Consider the following 17,800-nt stretch of genomic DNA (forward strand, 5'->3'; position numbering starts at 1 on the left):
TGCCAACATTTCAAAATTACTGTCATTTGAAATGCTGTTATTCCATCTGGTGGAGACGGAGAGTTTTAAATGCCTTATTGCAGTGGCGGTCCCACAGTACTTCGTGCCCAGCTGCCACTACTTTTCCAGTCGTGCCATCCCTACCCTGCACAACTAAATGGGCGACAAAATCAGGTGTGCACTGCGCAATGACATCTGTGGCAAGGTGCACCTTACTACAGATACATGGACCAGTAAGCACGGTCAGGGACATTATAGCTCCATAACAGCACACTGGGTAAATGCAGTGGCGGCTGGGCCTGAGGCGGATAGCATTTTGGCGGATGTCCATTCACCACCGAAGATTGCAGGGCGCTTCAGTTTGCCTCCTGTTGCTTCCTCCTCCTACTCTGCTTCCTCTACCGGCTCCTCATCCGGTCAGCATAACATCTTCACCACCAACTTCAGCACAGCCAGGGGTAAATGACTGCAGGAAGCTTTAAAACGTATCTGTTTGGGGGACAAACCCCACACCGCGCAGGAGCTGTGGACCAACAGACCGATGAGTGGTTGGTGCCAGTGATCCTCAAGCCCGGCCTGGTGGTGTGCCATAATGGGCGAAATCTCGTAGCAGCTCTGGGACTAGCCGGTTTGACGCACATTCCTTGCCTGGTGCATGTGCTGAATTTGGTGGTGCAAAGATTACCCCGATATGTCAGAGTGTGGCATAAAGTGCGGGCCGTCTGTGCGCTCTTTCGGCATTCTCACCCTGCTGCTGCTTGCCTGTCAGCGTTGCAGCATAACTTCGGCCTTTCTACTCACCGCCTCATATGCGACGTGCCCACAAGGTGGAACTCCACCTTGCACATGATGGCCAGACTGTGCGAGCAGCAGCAGGGTGATCGTGGAGTTTCAGCTGCAGCACGCACGGTTGAGTCACTTGGCGGAACAGCACCACTTCACCACCAGTGACTGGGCCTTCATGCAAGACCTGTGTTCCTTGTTGCGCTGTTTCGAGTACTCCACCAACATGGCCAGTGACAATGACACCGTTCTCAGCATTACTATCCCACTTCTATGCCTCCTTGAAAATAAAACGCTTTTGGCGATGATGGAAGAGGATGTGGCACAGGAGGAGGAGGAGGTAAAAGAGGGATCATTTCATAGGGTTTCCGGCCAGTCATTCACAAGTGGCTCCGAGGGTGGGTTCTTGCACCCACAAACGCCAGGTGCACAATTGTCCAGCCAGGGCACAGTTCTGGAGGATGAGGAGGAGGAACCATGTTCACAGCAGGGTGGCACCCAGACCAACTCATGGCCATCACTGGTGCGTGGCTGGGGGGATACAGAGGACACAGACAATACACCTCCCACAGAGGACAGCTTTTCGTTGCCTCTGGGAAGCCTGGCACACATGAGCGATTACATGCTGCAGTGTCTCCACAACGAGCGTCAAGTTGCCCACATTCTAACTTGTGCTGATTACTGGGTGGCTACATGGTAGGCGCAGAAAAGAACATCGAAAGTTGATAGAGAAGATATCCAATTGGATCGTGAACATCACGGGAACGTGCGACATGGTGGGGCAGTATGTTTGCACACGCCTACACAAACTGACTGATGGGTCAGCCCCCTGCAACTTCTGGGTCTCCAAATTGGGCACATTTACGTCTTGGAGGTGCTGGCCTGCCCTGTAGCCAGTGTATTGCCTGAACATGTGTTTAGCACGACTTGAGGGGGTTATCACAGGTTATATTTTCCAATGTTTTTGGGTGTACCCTAATTTAAACTCCAAAAAAAAAATACAATAAATTATAAATTTGAAAAAATGAATCCTACCTTGGATGTGGTATCTCTTTCTCACGCTCCCTCTCAGGCCTGGAACCCCGATTTCCCCGCCACCCATGATCACTAGTGTTGATCACGAATATTCAAATTGCGAATTTTAATCGCGAATATTGGCACTTCGAGAATTCGCGAATATTTCGAATATCGCTAAATATATTCGTAATTGCGAATATTCGATTTTTGGGAAAATACCAGTTCATGCAAATTTGTATGCAAATTTTTATGCAAATTTTCGCAATCAAGAAAATAATGCCTGGAGATCATGAATTTGCGAATTCTCGAATATATGGCGAATATTCGCCAAAATATTCGCAAAATATCGCAAATTTGAATATTGCCCCTGCCGCTCATCACTAATGATCACCATGGTAGGCGCATAAAAGAACATCGAAAGTTGATAGAGCAGATATCAAATTGGATCGTGAACATCACGGGGACGTGCGACATGGTGGGGTACTAAGTGTGCACATGCCTACACGAACTGACTGACAGGGGTCAGCAACTGCAACTTCTGGGTCTCCAAATTAGGCACATGGCCAGAGATTGCCCTTTACCCCTTGGAAGTGCTGGCCTGCCCTGCAGCCAGTGTATTGTCCGAACATGTGTTTAGCACGACTGGAGAGGGTTATAACAGGTTATATTTCCCAATGTTTTGGGGTGTACACTAATTTTAAAAATAAAATGCAAAACCAAAAAGCAGTGTAGGCTACCTCATCCTCCACCAGCGCTTCCACCTACACCGCCACATCCACTGCCTCCTCAGCCTCCTACTGCATATGGACCTCGTCCTCATAGATTAAGAATATTATTATTTTTTTTACGGATTTTATGTTATTTAAAGTCATTTCCCTATCCACATTTGTTTGCAGAGCCCTTGCCATGCTCGTAACCATATTTTGCTGGCATTTTCAGCACTTTAGCCCTTTCCATGACATTTTTAGAGCCATTTTAGAGCTCTAAAAACTTCAGTGTGGTTCGGGTTCAGGGTCAAGTCCGGGTCCCGAACGCAAACTTTTTTGTGAAGTTTGGCCGAACCCCTTCGAACCCGAACATCCAAGTGTCCGCTCAACTGTAGAAATGGCTATAGTTATGTCAGTAATGACAACAAATATAAAACTGATAACAAAACAAAACAAAAAAGATAGAACTATCAGCATCAAAGACTGATCAGATATGGTGGGTCAGTCACTCACTCATGGTTAAGACCGAGCCTACAGACAGCGCAGGCAGCACTGTTGGAGCATTCCTAGCATAGTTAAGATACAGTCCAGTTCAACGCTTGTTCCTTCGCTTGGCAGTGACTAGATGCCAGGCGGAGCTTAATTTTTCATGGAGGTCTGCTGTTGAGCAGGGTGAGATATTCCAAGAAGTCAGTAGCTTTGTCTCTTCTACCACTGACAGATTTGGATGGACAGAGCCATTCTTGTGAATCTAGATCTTAGTTGGGAATCCCTACCTGTATGGGATAACGTCCCTGAGGGCGGCTGTGATGGGGTCAGGGGCCTTCTTTGCTGCAGAGTTACGGCGGATAAGTCCACGAACAACTTCACTCCAACGAAGGGAGCTGGCAGGTCTCCATACTTCCTGGCTGCAGCCATCATGGATTACTTGGTGTGGAAAAAATGTATGTGCACCAGGACATCTCTTGGTGCTATGTCAAGGAGGTGTTGTGGTCTTGTCACTCAGTGAGTTTTGTCTTTCACCAGGTCTTCCTTGGAGATTGCAGGGAGTAGAAGTTTCTTTGGATCTTGAACATAGGATCGCAAATCCTGCAGTTGTACATCTTCCCCTATACCCTGGAACTTAAGATTGTTTCTCCGGGATCTGTCCTCTAGGTTGATGACCTTGGCTTTTAGGAGTCCACCAGTTGGTTAAATGAGTTGGCGAATTCGCCCAATTTGTCTTCCACATGTGAGACTCTGCCGCCCAGATGAGATATCAAAGCTTGTATGGGTTTAACAAGGGTGGCCAGGTCTGTCTGGAGGAACCGACGGCCAGAAGCATTTCCTTAAGCAGATTACCCGAAGTGGGTGCCTCCGATGTTGGAAAGGAGTGGAGGGCTATTACAGCAGTTTCTTGTATGGTGCACAGCGTGTTACCCTCTGGAGAGCCTCTCTCCTCTGTGGCATCTCATAACTTGGGCTTCTGTTTCTCAGGGCTGGTAAGCTGGTTTGGGGCCTTTGCTCCCTCGAGGCCTGGGCCAAAGCACTCTTTACCATTTGCATGGAGTGGGCTTGAGAAGTGGAGCAGGGGGACCCTCAGGTGGGCATGAGAAGTGGAGCAGGTTTCTCTAGCGTCAGTGCCTGGTGAAGATTGAGGAGACGCTGCTACCACGCTTGAGGCAGGAGAAGCGGGAGTGGAGTCAGCGCCATCTTTGTCTCCCTCTCAATTGAAGAAAAAGTCTAGTTTGCCTTGTTTTTTCACTGACCTTTTGCCTCTGGTCATTATCTGGGTGCTTTGAGTCACCAAATAAGAGGCTTAGAAGTAGTGTGCATGTTGATAAGCTGGATAAGTCGCTGCTAGGGTGCTGTAGCTTTGCAGCTGTAAGAAACAGTCATGTAATATGTCTAAGTTTCGTTATCCTGGTAAACTGTGTTAAAATTTAATGTATAATGCTATTCTAGTAATACAGATAAATGTAAATGCCTGCAGTATTCGTTTGGTCAGTAGATGGCAGCATAGGACCAATTTGCATTGAAGTTTGCCATAGAGAAAGTGTATTAATGTGGTAGTGGCTCTTTAAAACAGCAGTTAAGTGTTGGAGTGACACGCCCCTTATGATGTCAGCCTGCCTCAGTGTGAGCAGGAAGAATGAGGAAGAGGGACTAAAAACTATAACGGCTGCCATCTTGGCTAGATAGAAAGCAAGTTCTGTGCTGTGTAAGACGTGTGTGGATATACTAAAGGACGTTCCTGTGCAGCCAAGCTGTGTGAACTTCAGTCTAGAGACGGATGGAGTATAAAGTGACCGTGCATTTAGTGAAGCCAAGTTAAAAAGGACTGTGTGCAGCAGCTAACCTGTGGAGCCGACATCGGGCTGAGTGGATTGCCCCAAACAGTAAAGAGACTCACAGTGCTGTCGAGGTACCGGACAGTCACTGTAAAATTCTGGATTATATCCATCTGGTTTCCGGCCTGCTGAGGAGGACTTCTTAGTTGCGGATCCTGCGCTGGTTATAAAGGAAAAGGACGACATCGGGCCCCACCGTGCACTGCCACAAACTGTAAGAGGTCCACTTGGACCACTGGGATAAGGGGGGTGCGCACCCGCTTGAAAGTTAGGGTCAGCTAGGGATAGTTCCTGGGACTGCTATTCCTTAGTGTCCGCACTGCGAACACGGACACAGCAAAGGTGGAAATTGTTGTAGTATTTGACTTGAATTGTTCATACTGTTTTATTGTTAACCTGCTTTTATTAATTGATAGTAAATGCAATTTTCTCAATCTTGACTTCTGCGTACGCACTCTTTTCTGGTTGCGGAGTCATACCACCTGCCTTGCTCTCGGTTCACAAATTGGCGTAGTCGGCAGGATCCGCCTACCAGAATGGACGGCGACGCACCCGTTAGGAGGGATGGTGCTGGAGGAAGAATGCCAGCAGGGGCTGTAATGAGTCAGTTAGCAAAGTTTGATGGCAATAATATGTCTGTGAGTGTGTGGGCAGAGCAGATACGAATGGTACAGCGCATGTACCAGACCGCACCAGAAGTACTAGTAGAGCTAGCCATATTGACATTACAAGGAGATGCTAAGACTACAGTGATATTGCGGCCATTTGAACAAAGACAGACATTTGAGCAAGTTGTCCAGATTCTAGAGACTATTTATGGAGAAACCGCATTGCTGGGGTCCCTGCAGGCACGGTTCTTTCAGAGGGTACAAAAGGAGAATGAAAGCCTCCCTCAGTATGCAAATGCCCTACAAGAACTGCTCCGAGATATTCAAGGGAAGGAAAGAGGGGGCTCACCAGCCTTCTGTAACCCTGATCGGACACTCCGTGACCAGTTTGTCCTGGGGATCCGTGGTGGCAGTTTGACTGTTGCTATGCAGGACTTTATACGACGGGAGACTGATGCTAAATTTCATGACGTACAGGTGGGAGTGGCCTGGATGAATGTCAGATTATGTGGCCAAGATCTAGGCAAGAAAGGCATTGTTGTAGTACAGGAGTCACATGAAGTAAAGGTCCCTGTCATCTTGGGGATGAATGTGTTAAAAGAATTAGATCAGATTCTCTTTGAAAAGAAAGGTCACGGTTATTGGAGAGAAACCACTAGCCATCGGCCTACTCAAACGGCCTTCCAGCGGCTGGTCCGAACATGTGGCTTACAGAAAAGTTCAGATGCACAGTGTCCTCTTGCTCGAATTTTGGTCCCTCTGCATACAAAAGTTACGTTGCCACCCAGACGGGAGATGATAGTGTCCATGCCTGTAGGCACCTGTAGGAAACTAGAGGGCATAGCTGTGTTGATAGAACCACTGCCGACAGCCGGAAGAAGTGTTGATCCGCTAGTAGCCCGTTCCTTGGCAGTAGTCCGCAATGGGAGAGTACCCCTCCGATGTGTGAACACTCAGGATCAGAGTGTAGATCTAACCCCAGGAAGGCTGCTGGCTAACCTCTATGTGACTCCGGAGGAAGTGAGGAAAGCGACCCCGATGCAGTTGAGGCCGGCTGAACGAGGTGAATGGGCCGTAACCGTGTCTATGGGGGAAGGCGAGAACCCCACCCCTAAATGGAATGGCGGTGCAATTCGAGAACAGATGAAGATAGAGACTTCTTTGTGTTCTCTGGAACAGATCCGGAAGGTAGATGAACTGTTATGGGAAAACCGCACAACCTTTGCACGTCATGCTGAAGATTTTGGATGTACGACAGGGATCTACCATGAGATTCCCACAGGAGACACCCCTCCAATCAGAGAGCGCTACCGACAAATTCCTCCACAGATGTATCAGGAGGTGAAAGAACTGTTGACCCAGATGCTGCAGAATGGGATCATTCAAGAAAGCCAAAGTCCCTGGGCAGCTCCAGTGGTACTAGTAAGGAAGAAAGATGGGTCCATTCGGTTTTGCGTAGACTATCGAAAGTTGAATACCTGCACCGTGGGAGATTCCTACCCCTTACCTCGGATTGAGGAGTCCCTTTCAGCACTAGGAAGAGCCCGCTACTTCTCCTCACTAGACCTGGCTAGTGGGTATTGGCAGGTGCCAATGGCCGAGAAAGATAAGGAAAAGACGGCCTTTATCTTGCCCATGGGACTATACGAATTTAACCGGATGCCCTTTGGATTGACAAATGCACCTGGAACGTTTCAACGATTGATGGAGAAATGTCTTGGTGACTTCAACTTTGAATTCACTCTCATCTACTTGGATGACATTATAGTGTACTCTGCAACCTTTGAGGACCATCTTCGCCAGTTGGGACAAGTATTTCAACGATTGCGGGAACATGGGCTCAAACTGAAACCCAGTAAATGTCGGTTGTTTCAATCTGAAATTGATTACTTGGGTCATTGTGTATCAGGAGAAGGGGTGAGGCCGTCAAGGGACAAGATAGCGGCTGTTCAAGACTGGCCGACACCGACTACCCTGCGAGAAGTGAGGGCGTTCCTGGGAGTAGCCGGCTACTATCGACGGTTTATTAAGGACTTTGCTAGAGTAGCAGCGCCACTTAATGCTCTCCTACGAGGCACCGCCGGGGGTCCGAAGAACCGGTCTGTGAAATGGGGCCCTGAACAGGAACACGCCTTCCAGGCATTGAAGGATGCTCTTACAACGGCCCCAATTTTAGCGTATGCTGATTACCACTTGCCCTTCCAGCTATATACCGATGCAAGCCTGTATGGTCTCGGAGCGGTGCTATCTCAGTTCCAGGATGGCCAAGAGCGTGTCATAGCGTATGCCAGCCGATCCTTGCGAGATTCTGAGAGAAACCCTGACAATTATAGTTCATTCAAGTTAGAACTGTTGGCACTGGTATGGGCCATGACTGAGAAATTCTCTGAGTATTTGACCGGAGCTGAAGTCTTAGTACTGACTGACAACAACCCATTGGCTCACCTGGAAAATGCCAAGCTCGGGGCTTTGGAGCAGAGGTGGATAGCCCGAATGTCTAAGTTTAATTACCGCATTAAGTATCGGTCCAAGACGGAGAACCAAAATGCCGATGGACTTTCTAGGGTAACTACCCAGGCCCCCAGCGGAGACGTGGATCATGAGTTGGAGCATGTGGAGATGCCTGACTTCAGCAGATTTTCACAAGCCTTGGTCACTGCTATGCAGTGTGCAGTGGAAGGGACCGAAACGGCTTCTTTCTTTGGCCCCTCACTACAGGAATGGGTGCAAATACAGCAGGCCCATGAGGGGCTGGCGAAAATGATCAAGTGTGTTGAGAAAGGCAAGAAGCCCTGTAAAGAGGAAAGAGAACGACTGACCCGTGAAATGCTATTAGTCCTGAGTCAGTGGGAAAAGTTAGAGATGAAAAATGGAGTGCTATGCCGAAAGGTATATCTGCCTTCTGAAATCGACATTTGTTACCAAATCGTAGTGCCTAGTGAACTGGCTCAATCATTGGCTCTTGAGGCTCATAATAAGAATGGACATTTTGGTCATGAGAAGACCTTTCGGTGGCTACAGCGACTGATTTACTGTCCAGCTCTCTGTCAAATGGTCGAAGAAGTATGTCATAGATGTCGAACTTGTGAGATCCATAAGGCAATAGAACAAAGAGCTCCCCTGCAAACCATAGTGACCCAGGAACCTTTGGAGATCGTCATGATAGACTACCTAATGGTGGGCCCATCCAACAGTGGGCACCAGTACTGCCTCGTAATGGTGGACCACTTCACCAAATTTGCGGTGGTGACCGCCACCAAGGACCAGACCGCTGAGTCAGCAGCTCGAGCCCTATGCCAGGATTTCATCCGAGTGTACGGGTGTCCACAACGCATCCACTCTGACCAAGGGGCTTGCTTTGAGGGACATGTAATGAAAGAAGTTCAATGTATCTACGGGATAAAGAAGTCGCACACGACTCCATACCATCCCCAAGGAAACGGAGCCTGCGAACGATTTAATAGAACTCTGCTACAGATGGTGCGGACTTTGGACGAGGACAAGAAGTTACAGTGGCCTCAGTTCTTGTCTGAGATGGTGTGGGCCTATAACAATCAGGTCCATTCTACAACGGGGTATTCTCCTTATACCCTCCTCTTTGGACGGTCTGGGCGAAGTGTCGGAGAGTTACAGTTAAATGATGTGGATGGGTTCCCTCCAAGAGATCCAGCCTCCTGGGTGCGAGCACACCGGCAGAGACTTGAGACAGTTCATCGATTGGTGCGACAGCGTCTGCAAGAAAATTCTCATCCTGATAAGACCCCAGTGCAAAGGGCACCATTGCAGCCAGGTGACCTGGTGCTGGTACGTGTCAAGAAGCCTCAAGGAAAATTGGAAAGCAGGTGGGAGGCTGTGCCATATCGTGTAGTTGCCCGCAAGTATGCAAATGGGCCTGTGTACGAAGTTCAGAAGGAAGGAACTGATTGTGTCCGAGTACTTCACAGAAATATGTTGCGCCTGTGTCAATCTAAAGAAGCAAATTGTGATGGAACTGATAATGTCAACGAGCTCCCACAGTCCGAGACTGGTGGTGTGGAATGGGCTTACGATGATGAAGATGATTGTTGGCCAATCCCCGCTCCTGAGGATGTTCCACCTGTGACTATTGTGCCCCCAGCCTGTGCCCCCTCTGATGCGGAGTCTGCTGGTCCTTCTCAGCCTATGGCTACAGTACCCCAGAGTATACCAGTGGTTCTCAGACGCACCACTAGACCAAATGCTGGCATTCCCCCTGTTCGGTATGCGCAGGACGAGTTTATTTGGCCTGCCATACAACGGTACATTACCACTCTACATATAAGAGTACAGCCCTCTGGATATTCAGTCATTGGCAGGGACTGCCAATCTTAAAGTGGGGGGGGAATATGTAAGAAACAGTCATGTAATGTGTCTAAGTTTCGTTATCCTGGTAAACTGTGTTAAAATTTAATGTATAATGCTATTCTAGTAATACAGATAAATGTAAATGCCTGCAGTATTCGTTTGGTCAGTAGATGGCAGCATAGGACCAATTTGCATTGAAGTTTGCCATAGAGAAAGTGTATTAATGTGGTAGTGGCTCTTTAAAACAGCAGTTAAGTGTTGGAGTGACACGCCCCTTATGATGTCAGCCTGCCTCAGTGTGAGCAGGAAGAATGAGGAAGAGGGACTAAAAACTATAACGGCTGCCATCTTGGCTAGATAGAAAGCAAGTTCTGTGCTGTGTAAGACGTGTGTGGATATACTAAAGGACGTTCCTGTGCAGCCAAGCTGTGTGAACTTCAGTCTAGAGACGGATGGAGTATAAAGTGACCGTGCATTTAGTGAAGCCAAGTTAAAAAGGACTGTGTGCAGCAGCTAACCTGTGGAGCCGACATCGGGCTGAGTGGATTGCCCCAAACAGTAAAGAGACTCACAGTGCTGTCGAGGTACCGGACAGTCACTGTAAAATTCTGGATTATATCTATCTGGTTTCCGGCCTGCTGAGGAGGACTTCTTTGTTGCGGATCCTGCGCTGGTTATAAAGGAAAAGGACGACATCGGGCCCCACTGTGCACTGCCACAAACTGTAAGAGGTCCACTTGGACCACTGGGATAAGGGGGGTGCGCACCCGCTTGAAAGTTAGGGTCAGCTAGGGATAGTTCCTGGGACTGCTATTCCTTAGTGTCCGCACTGCGAACACGGACACAGCAAAGGTGGAAATTGTTGTAGTATTTGACTTGAATTGTTCATACTGTTTTATTGTTAACCTGCTTTTATTAATTGATAGTAAATGCAATTTTCTCAATCTTGACTTCTGCGTACGCACTCTTTTCTGGTTGCGGAGTCATACCACCTGCCTTGCTCTCGGTTCACACAGCTATGCAGTCATCAATAGAGATGGCCTTGCGGTTCGCCCAGCGGTCATTTTGCGGCAAACTTTGCTTGTTCACGGTTCGCCGAACGGGCAAACATATGGCGATGTCCGCCGGCGACATATTCTTTTACATTTGTGAAGAACTTTGACCCATGACACAGCCATCAGGTGGTACAGGACAGCCAATTGAGACATTTCAGCACATGGAAATACCCCCTACCTTATAAATAAACCAGATCTGGTCGCCATTTTGCAGTCTTTTGCCAGTGTAGGGAGAGGTTGCTGCGTGGAGCAGGGACAGATTGTTAGGGACACCAAACGCTAGCTAATAGGGCCACAAAAGTCCTTTTAAGGACTGGTATAGGTGTGCTATTAATAGATTTGACTTACTGAGGGGTGTAATATACTTATAATATACTTTCTAACATAGAAAGTATATTATAGTGTATTTGTATTGTGCAGCAGATGTGTGCAGTTCTGCTGCGATACTGCAGCTACACAGAGTGCCAAATGCTATTGGAACAATTCATTTCTACTGGTGTGATATACCAGTTGCCCCCAAAAAACTGATTAAAGCAGGGGTGTTTTATACCAATAATATACTTTCTATATAGTGCATTAGGTAGTGCAGCATTTGTTTGCGGTTTTGCTGCGTTACCGCAGCTACAGAGATTGACAAACGCCATTGGAACAAATAATTTCTACTGGTGTGATATACCGGTTACCCCCCCAAAAAAAGTGATTGAAGCAGGGGTGTTATATGCCAATTATATACTTTCTATATAGTGCAGTTAGGTATTTCAGCATTTGTTTGCGGTTTAGCTGCATTACCTCAGCTACACAAAGTGACAAACGCCATTAGAACAAATCATTTCTACTGGTGTGATATACCAGTTGTCCCTAAAAAAAACTGATTGAAGCAGGGGTGTTATATACCAATTATATACTTTCTATATGGTGTATTTGGGTAGTGCAACATTGGTTTGCGATTTAGCTGTGTTACCTCAGCTACAGGTAGTGACAAACGCCATTGGAACAAATAATTTCTACTGGTGTGATATACCAGTTGCCCCCCCAAAAAAGTGATTGAAGCAGGGGTGTTATATATCAATTATATAATTTCTATATAGTGCATTTAGGTAGTGTAGCATTGGTTTGCAGTTTAGCTGCGTTGCCTCATCTACACAGAGTGACAAATGCTATTGGAACAAATTATTTCTACTGGTGTGAAATTCCAGTTGCCCCTAAAAAAAACTGATGGAAGCAGGGGTTTTATATACCAATTATATACTTTCTATATAGTGTATTTGGGTAAAGCAGCATTTGTTTAGGCTTGAAAGCCTACTAGCTGTATAGGCTTGAAAGCCTACTACCAATTAAGCATATTAGGTGATGTGCATCTCTGTAATGAGAAGGGGTGTGGTCTAATGACATCAACACCCTATATCAGGTGTGCATAATTATTAGGCAACTTCCTTTCCTTTGGCAAAATGGGTCAAAAGAAGGACTTGACAGGCTCAGAAAAGGCAAAAATAGTGAGATATCTTGCAGAGGGATGCAGCACTCTCAAAATTGCAAAGCTTCTGAAGCGTGATCATCGAACAATCAAGCGTTTCATTCAAAATAGTCAACAGGGTCGCAAGAAGCGTGTGGAAAAACCAAGGCGCAAAATAACTGCCCATGAACTGAGAAAAGTCAAGCGTGCAGCTGCCAAGATGCCACTTGCCACCAGTTTGGCCATATTTCAGAGCTGCAACATCACTGGAGTGCCCAAAAGCACAAGGTGTGCAATACTCAGAGACATGGCCAAGGTAAGAAAGGCTAAAAGACGACCACCACTGAACAAGACACACAAGCTGAAACGTCAAGACTGGGCCAAGAAATATCTCAAGACTGATTTTTCTAAGGTTTTATGGACTGATGAAATGAGAGTGAGTCTTGATGGGCCAGATGGATGGGCCCGTGGCTGGATTGGTAAAGGGCAGAGAGCTCCAGTCCGACTCAGACGCCAGCAAGGTGGAGGTGGAGTACTGGTTTGGGCTGGTATCATCAAAGATGAGCTTGTGGGGCCTTTTCGGGTTGAGGATGGAGTCAAGCTCACCTCCCAGTCCTACTGCCAGTTTCTGGAAGACACCTTCTTCAAGCAGTGGTACAGGAAGAAGTCTGCATCCTTCAAGAAAAACATGATTTTCATGCAGGACAATGCTCCATCACACGCGTCCAAGTACTCCACAGCGTGGCTGGCAAGAAAGGGTATAAAAGAAGAAAATCTAATGACATGGCCTCCTTGTTCACCTGATCTGAACCCCATTGAGAACCTGTGGTCCATCATCAAATGTGAGATTTACAAGGAGGGAAAACAGTACACCTCTCTGAACAGTGTCTGGGAGGCTGTGGTTGCTGCTGCACGCAATGTTGATGGTGAACAGATCAAAACACTGACAGAATCCATGGATGGCAGGCTTTTGAGTTTCCTTGCAAAGAAAGGTGGCTATATTGGTCACTGATTTGTTTTTGTTTTGTTTTTGAATGTCAGAAATGTATATTTGTGAATGTTGAGATGTTATATTGGTTTCACTGGTAAAAATAAATAATTGAAATGGGTATATATTTGTTTTTTGTTAAGTTGCCTAATAATTATGCACAGTAATAGTCACCTGCACACACAGATATCCCCCTAAAATAGCTAAAACTAAAAACAAACTAAAAACTACTTCCAAAAATATTCAGCTTTGATATTAATGAGTTTTTTGGGTTCATTGAGAACATGGTTGTTGTTCAATAATAAAATTAATCCTCAAAAATACAACTTGCCTAATAATTTTGCACTCCCTGTAGTGACAAAACGACATTGGAACAAATAATTTCTAATGATGTGACATACCAATTGCCTTTCCAAAAAAACTGATTGAAGCAGGGGTGTTATATACCAATTATATATTTTTTATATAGTGCTTTTGGGTAGTGCAGCATTGGTTTGCGATTTTGCTGTGTTACGTCAGCTACAGATAGTGACAAACAACATTGGAACAACGTACTCCCGTGGCCTAAAATAAAAATTTTCTAGGCTCCAGCAGGACACATTTCAGAGAATTTCCCTTTAAGACGCATAAAAATATCCCTTGATTAGGATACATATTTTTTGTTGGAATTTGTTATTGATCCCCTTCTAGTATGTCACTGTCCATGTTGTGGGACTAATTGTACACTTCAAACTAAGTATTTGGTGGCTGCAAATTTGAGCTGAAGGTTTTTCAGGTTCTCCTGCTATTAAAGTGAATGGGGCCCATCGCGAACTGTCCCTGCCGATGTTCGTCTATCACTAGCCATCACGCTCGGTCGGCAAACCACGCCTCCACAATTGCATTTTTAACCCTGTAGTGACATAATTAATTTTAACCTTAAGGACCAATAGTATTTTCATTCTTTGTGTTCCAACAGTCGTAACTTTTACATTTTTTCTTCTGACTTCTCTTTTTATTTTGTGGGATTAGCTGTAGGTTTTTTTAGGAACCATTTAGCAATATATAGCATATATAACTTTTGTTATTTGATTTTTAGGGGAAAAAATTAAATAAAAAACTGTTATTTTAACATTATTTTGTGGAATTTATTTACAGTGTTTACTGTGGAGTAAAAGTAACATAACTTTATTATGTGGGTCACTACGGTGATGATGCCACATTTCTATATATTTGTACTATTTTTCCTTTCCACCTGCAGCCTGTCAGCTCTGCAACTGCTCCCCCTCCTCCTTCAGATTGAAGGGGAGGGGGGGGCAGCTGCTTTAGCTGATCATATCTTTGGTTTGGTAGCAGACAGAGATATTGTTTGCAAGCTGGCATTCCAAGCTTTTACACAATACCAGAATGAGAGCAATATTTTCACTACATGTGAAGATATGACTAAAAGAAATCAGGATACAGTAAATACAGCTATAAATTTAAGTAAAATGCTGTCATTTTGGTCTTGGATGAAAGCCTGGAAAGCCAGATTTCAGGTGACATCAGCAGCTAAAGCAGCCCCCCTTCCACTTCTGCCCAAGCCCAACTCAGACATAACAGTGAAATACTTTTCCAACAGGCTGAGTTGAGCTTGGGCAAAACAGTTAGGTGGTTAAAGGGGTTTTATTGGAATTAAGAATCTAAATATTACTTTATTATAAATATATTCCCAAATACACTTCATTAATTATAATGCCTCATTCTGTCTAGCGAGCAATCATTGAGTTAAAAAATGGCTGCCATCCTTGGACACAGAAATCCTGTCCTAATTACACAGCAGGACAAGTTACTTCAGAGCAGTTAGGTAAATAGCTGCCCAATCCTCCTCTCCTACATTTTAGGGATTATGATCCTCAATACAGTTTAATAATATATTCAGCTGAATCTCTGTAGGAATGGAGATCATGACGAGACATGAAGTACAGAAAGGAGAGTGGGGATATGAGCAGCAGCACTTGTATGCAGTCTACATTACCAGTGCCCCACATTGACACCGTCTGCCCTGTCCATCCTCTCTGTACTTCATGTCTCCTCGTGAACGCCATCCCCACAGAGATTTGGCTAAATATTTTATTATATGTATTCAGCGGTATAATCTCTAATAACAAGTAGTAGAGGAGGATGAGGTAGCTCTTTGGCTCAGAGTTCTGAAATAACTTTTCCTGTGTGATTAGGACAGGTTTTGTGAGTACTTATAAGATGATGGTCAATTTATTTCTCCTAGTGATTTCTCTCAAGACCAAACAAGCCATTATAACTAATGAAAGGTATTAGGGAATATGTTTATATTAAAGTAATATTTAGGTATTTTCATTTTCTTAATTCCCAGAGAACCACTTTAAGGGCTCGTTCACACGAACGTATTTTGCATTCTGCATACAGGACGTTTTCTGCGTTCTGCATACGGCCTGTATATGGAACCATTAATTTCAATGGGTCCGCATCCATTGCTCTGTACCATGGCCTGGCAAAAATTATAAGTCATGTCCTATTCTTGTTCGTTTTGCATTTCTATAATGCAAATTGCGGAAGGCACAGGGGCGGGATCTGTTTTTTGCGGATCCACAATTTGCGGAACGCAAAAAATGGCACGGTTGTGTGAACAAGCCCTAAGAAAAGGAAAAAAAAACGGGTAATGGCTGCAGCTTAATAAACTAGCATATGGTGTAATTACCTCTGCTCTTGGAATCGATAAAAAAAAATGGGCCAGAGCACTGCCAATGTCATATTACAGAACAGATTTATGGATACATGCAAAGATGAAGAATAATGCATAAAATATTATACTAAACACTTTCGGGGATCCAAACTGATGACAATAGATGTACAGTACAGACCAAAAGTTTAGACACACCTTCTCATTCAAAGAGTTTTCTTTATTTTCATGACTATGAAAATTGTAAATTCACACTGAAGGCATCAAAACTATGAATTAACACATGTGGAATTATATAAATAACAAAAAAGTGTGAAACAACTGAAAATTTGTCATATTCTAGGTTCTTCAAAGTAGCCACCTTTTGCTTTGATTACTGCTTTGCACACTCTTGGCGTTCTCTTGATGAGCTTCAAGAGGTAGTCACCTGAAATGGTTTTCACTTCACAGGTGTGCCCTGTCAGGTTTAATAAGTGGGATTTCTTGCCTTATAAATGGGGTTGGGACCATCAGTTGCGTTGTGGAGAAGTCAGGTGGACACACAGCTGATAGTCCTACTGAATAGACTGTTAATTTGCATTATGGCAAGAAAAAAGCAGCTAAGTAAAGAAAAACGAGTGGCCATCCTTACTTTAAGAAATGAAAGTCAGTCAGTCTGAAAAATTGGGAAAACTTTGAAAGTGTCCCCAAGTGCAGTCACAAAAACCATCAAGCGCTACAAAGAAACTGGCTCACATGCGGACCGCCCAAGGAAAGGAAGAGCAAGAGTCACCTCTGCAGTGGAGGATAAGTTCATCCGAGTCACCAGCCTCAGAAATCGCAGTTTAACAGCACATGTGTTAATTCATAGTTTTGATGCCTTCAGTGTAAATCTACAATTTTCATAGTCATAAAAATAAAGAAAACTCTTTGAATGAGAAGGTGTGTCCAAACTTTTGGTCTGTACTGTCTGAAAAGTAGTGTTGATCATGAATATTCGAATTGCAAATATCGGCACTTCAAGAATTTGCGAATATTTAGAATATAGTGATATATATTCGTAATTTTGAATATTCTAGATTTTTTCCTCAGAAACCTCCCTTCTTGCTTGTGGGCCAATGAGAAGGCTGCAATGTCTTTGTATAAGCTTAGCAACATCCCTAGCAACCAATAGGAAAGCTGCCTACCCCTTACTATATAAGAACCTCCCCAGCAGTCATTTTCTACAGTTTTTTTAAGTTCTGAGAGACCAGTGTCATTGCTGTGCTCTGTGCTTTCCACACTACAGTAGATAGATAGTTAGATAGCTTATATATAATACAGATAGTTAGTTTAGGTTACATCCTGATATAGTGTAGCTGTTGCAGTGCAGGGTGTTAGGTAGTGTGATAGGTTCTGCTGTCCATACATACATGCAGATCTGCTAAAATGTGAAGTTTAACGTATTGCACCAAAATATTTGCTGATTTGCGCAATCGGGACTATATTGGAGCACTCTAACTACATATAAAGCCCTTTTTAATGTTCTGCCTTGCCAACCATTTTCTCCAGTCTCAGGAAACTTCTAGCAGCTTTTAAAAATGTAGCAAAAGTGACCCAAGCCTGTATTTTGCGCTCGTTACGCGAATATTACATTGCCGATTTCTTGCGATCAAGAAAATAATCTTGAATTTGCAAATTTGCGAATATATGACGAATATTCGCCCAAATATTCGCCCAAATATTTGTGAAATATTGCAAATTCGAATATAGCCCCTGCCGCTCATCATTAATGATAAGTCACAAAATATGTAAATATGACACAAATTATAGAGGATCAATAAAAGAACAGCTCAAACAACTGAAATAAACAAAACATGTCAAAAACAGGTTAAAAATAT

This window comes from Bufo gargarizans, chromosome 3, assembly GCF_014858855.1.
Source record: "Bufo gargarizans isolate SCDJY-AF-19 chromosome 3, ASM1485885v1, whole genome shotgun sequence".
Lineage (NCBI taxonomy): Eukaryota > Metazoa > Chordata > Amphibia > Anura > Bufonidae > Bufo > Bufo gargarizans.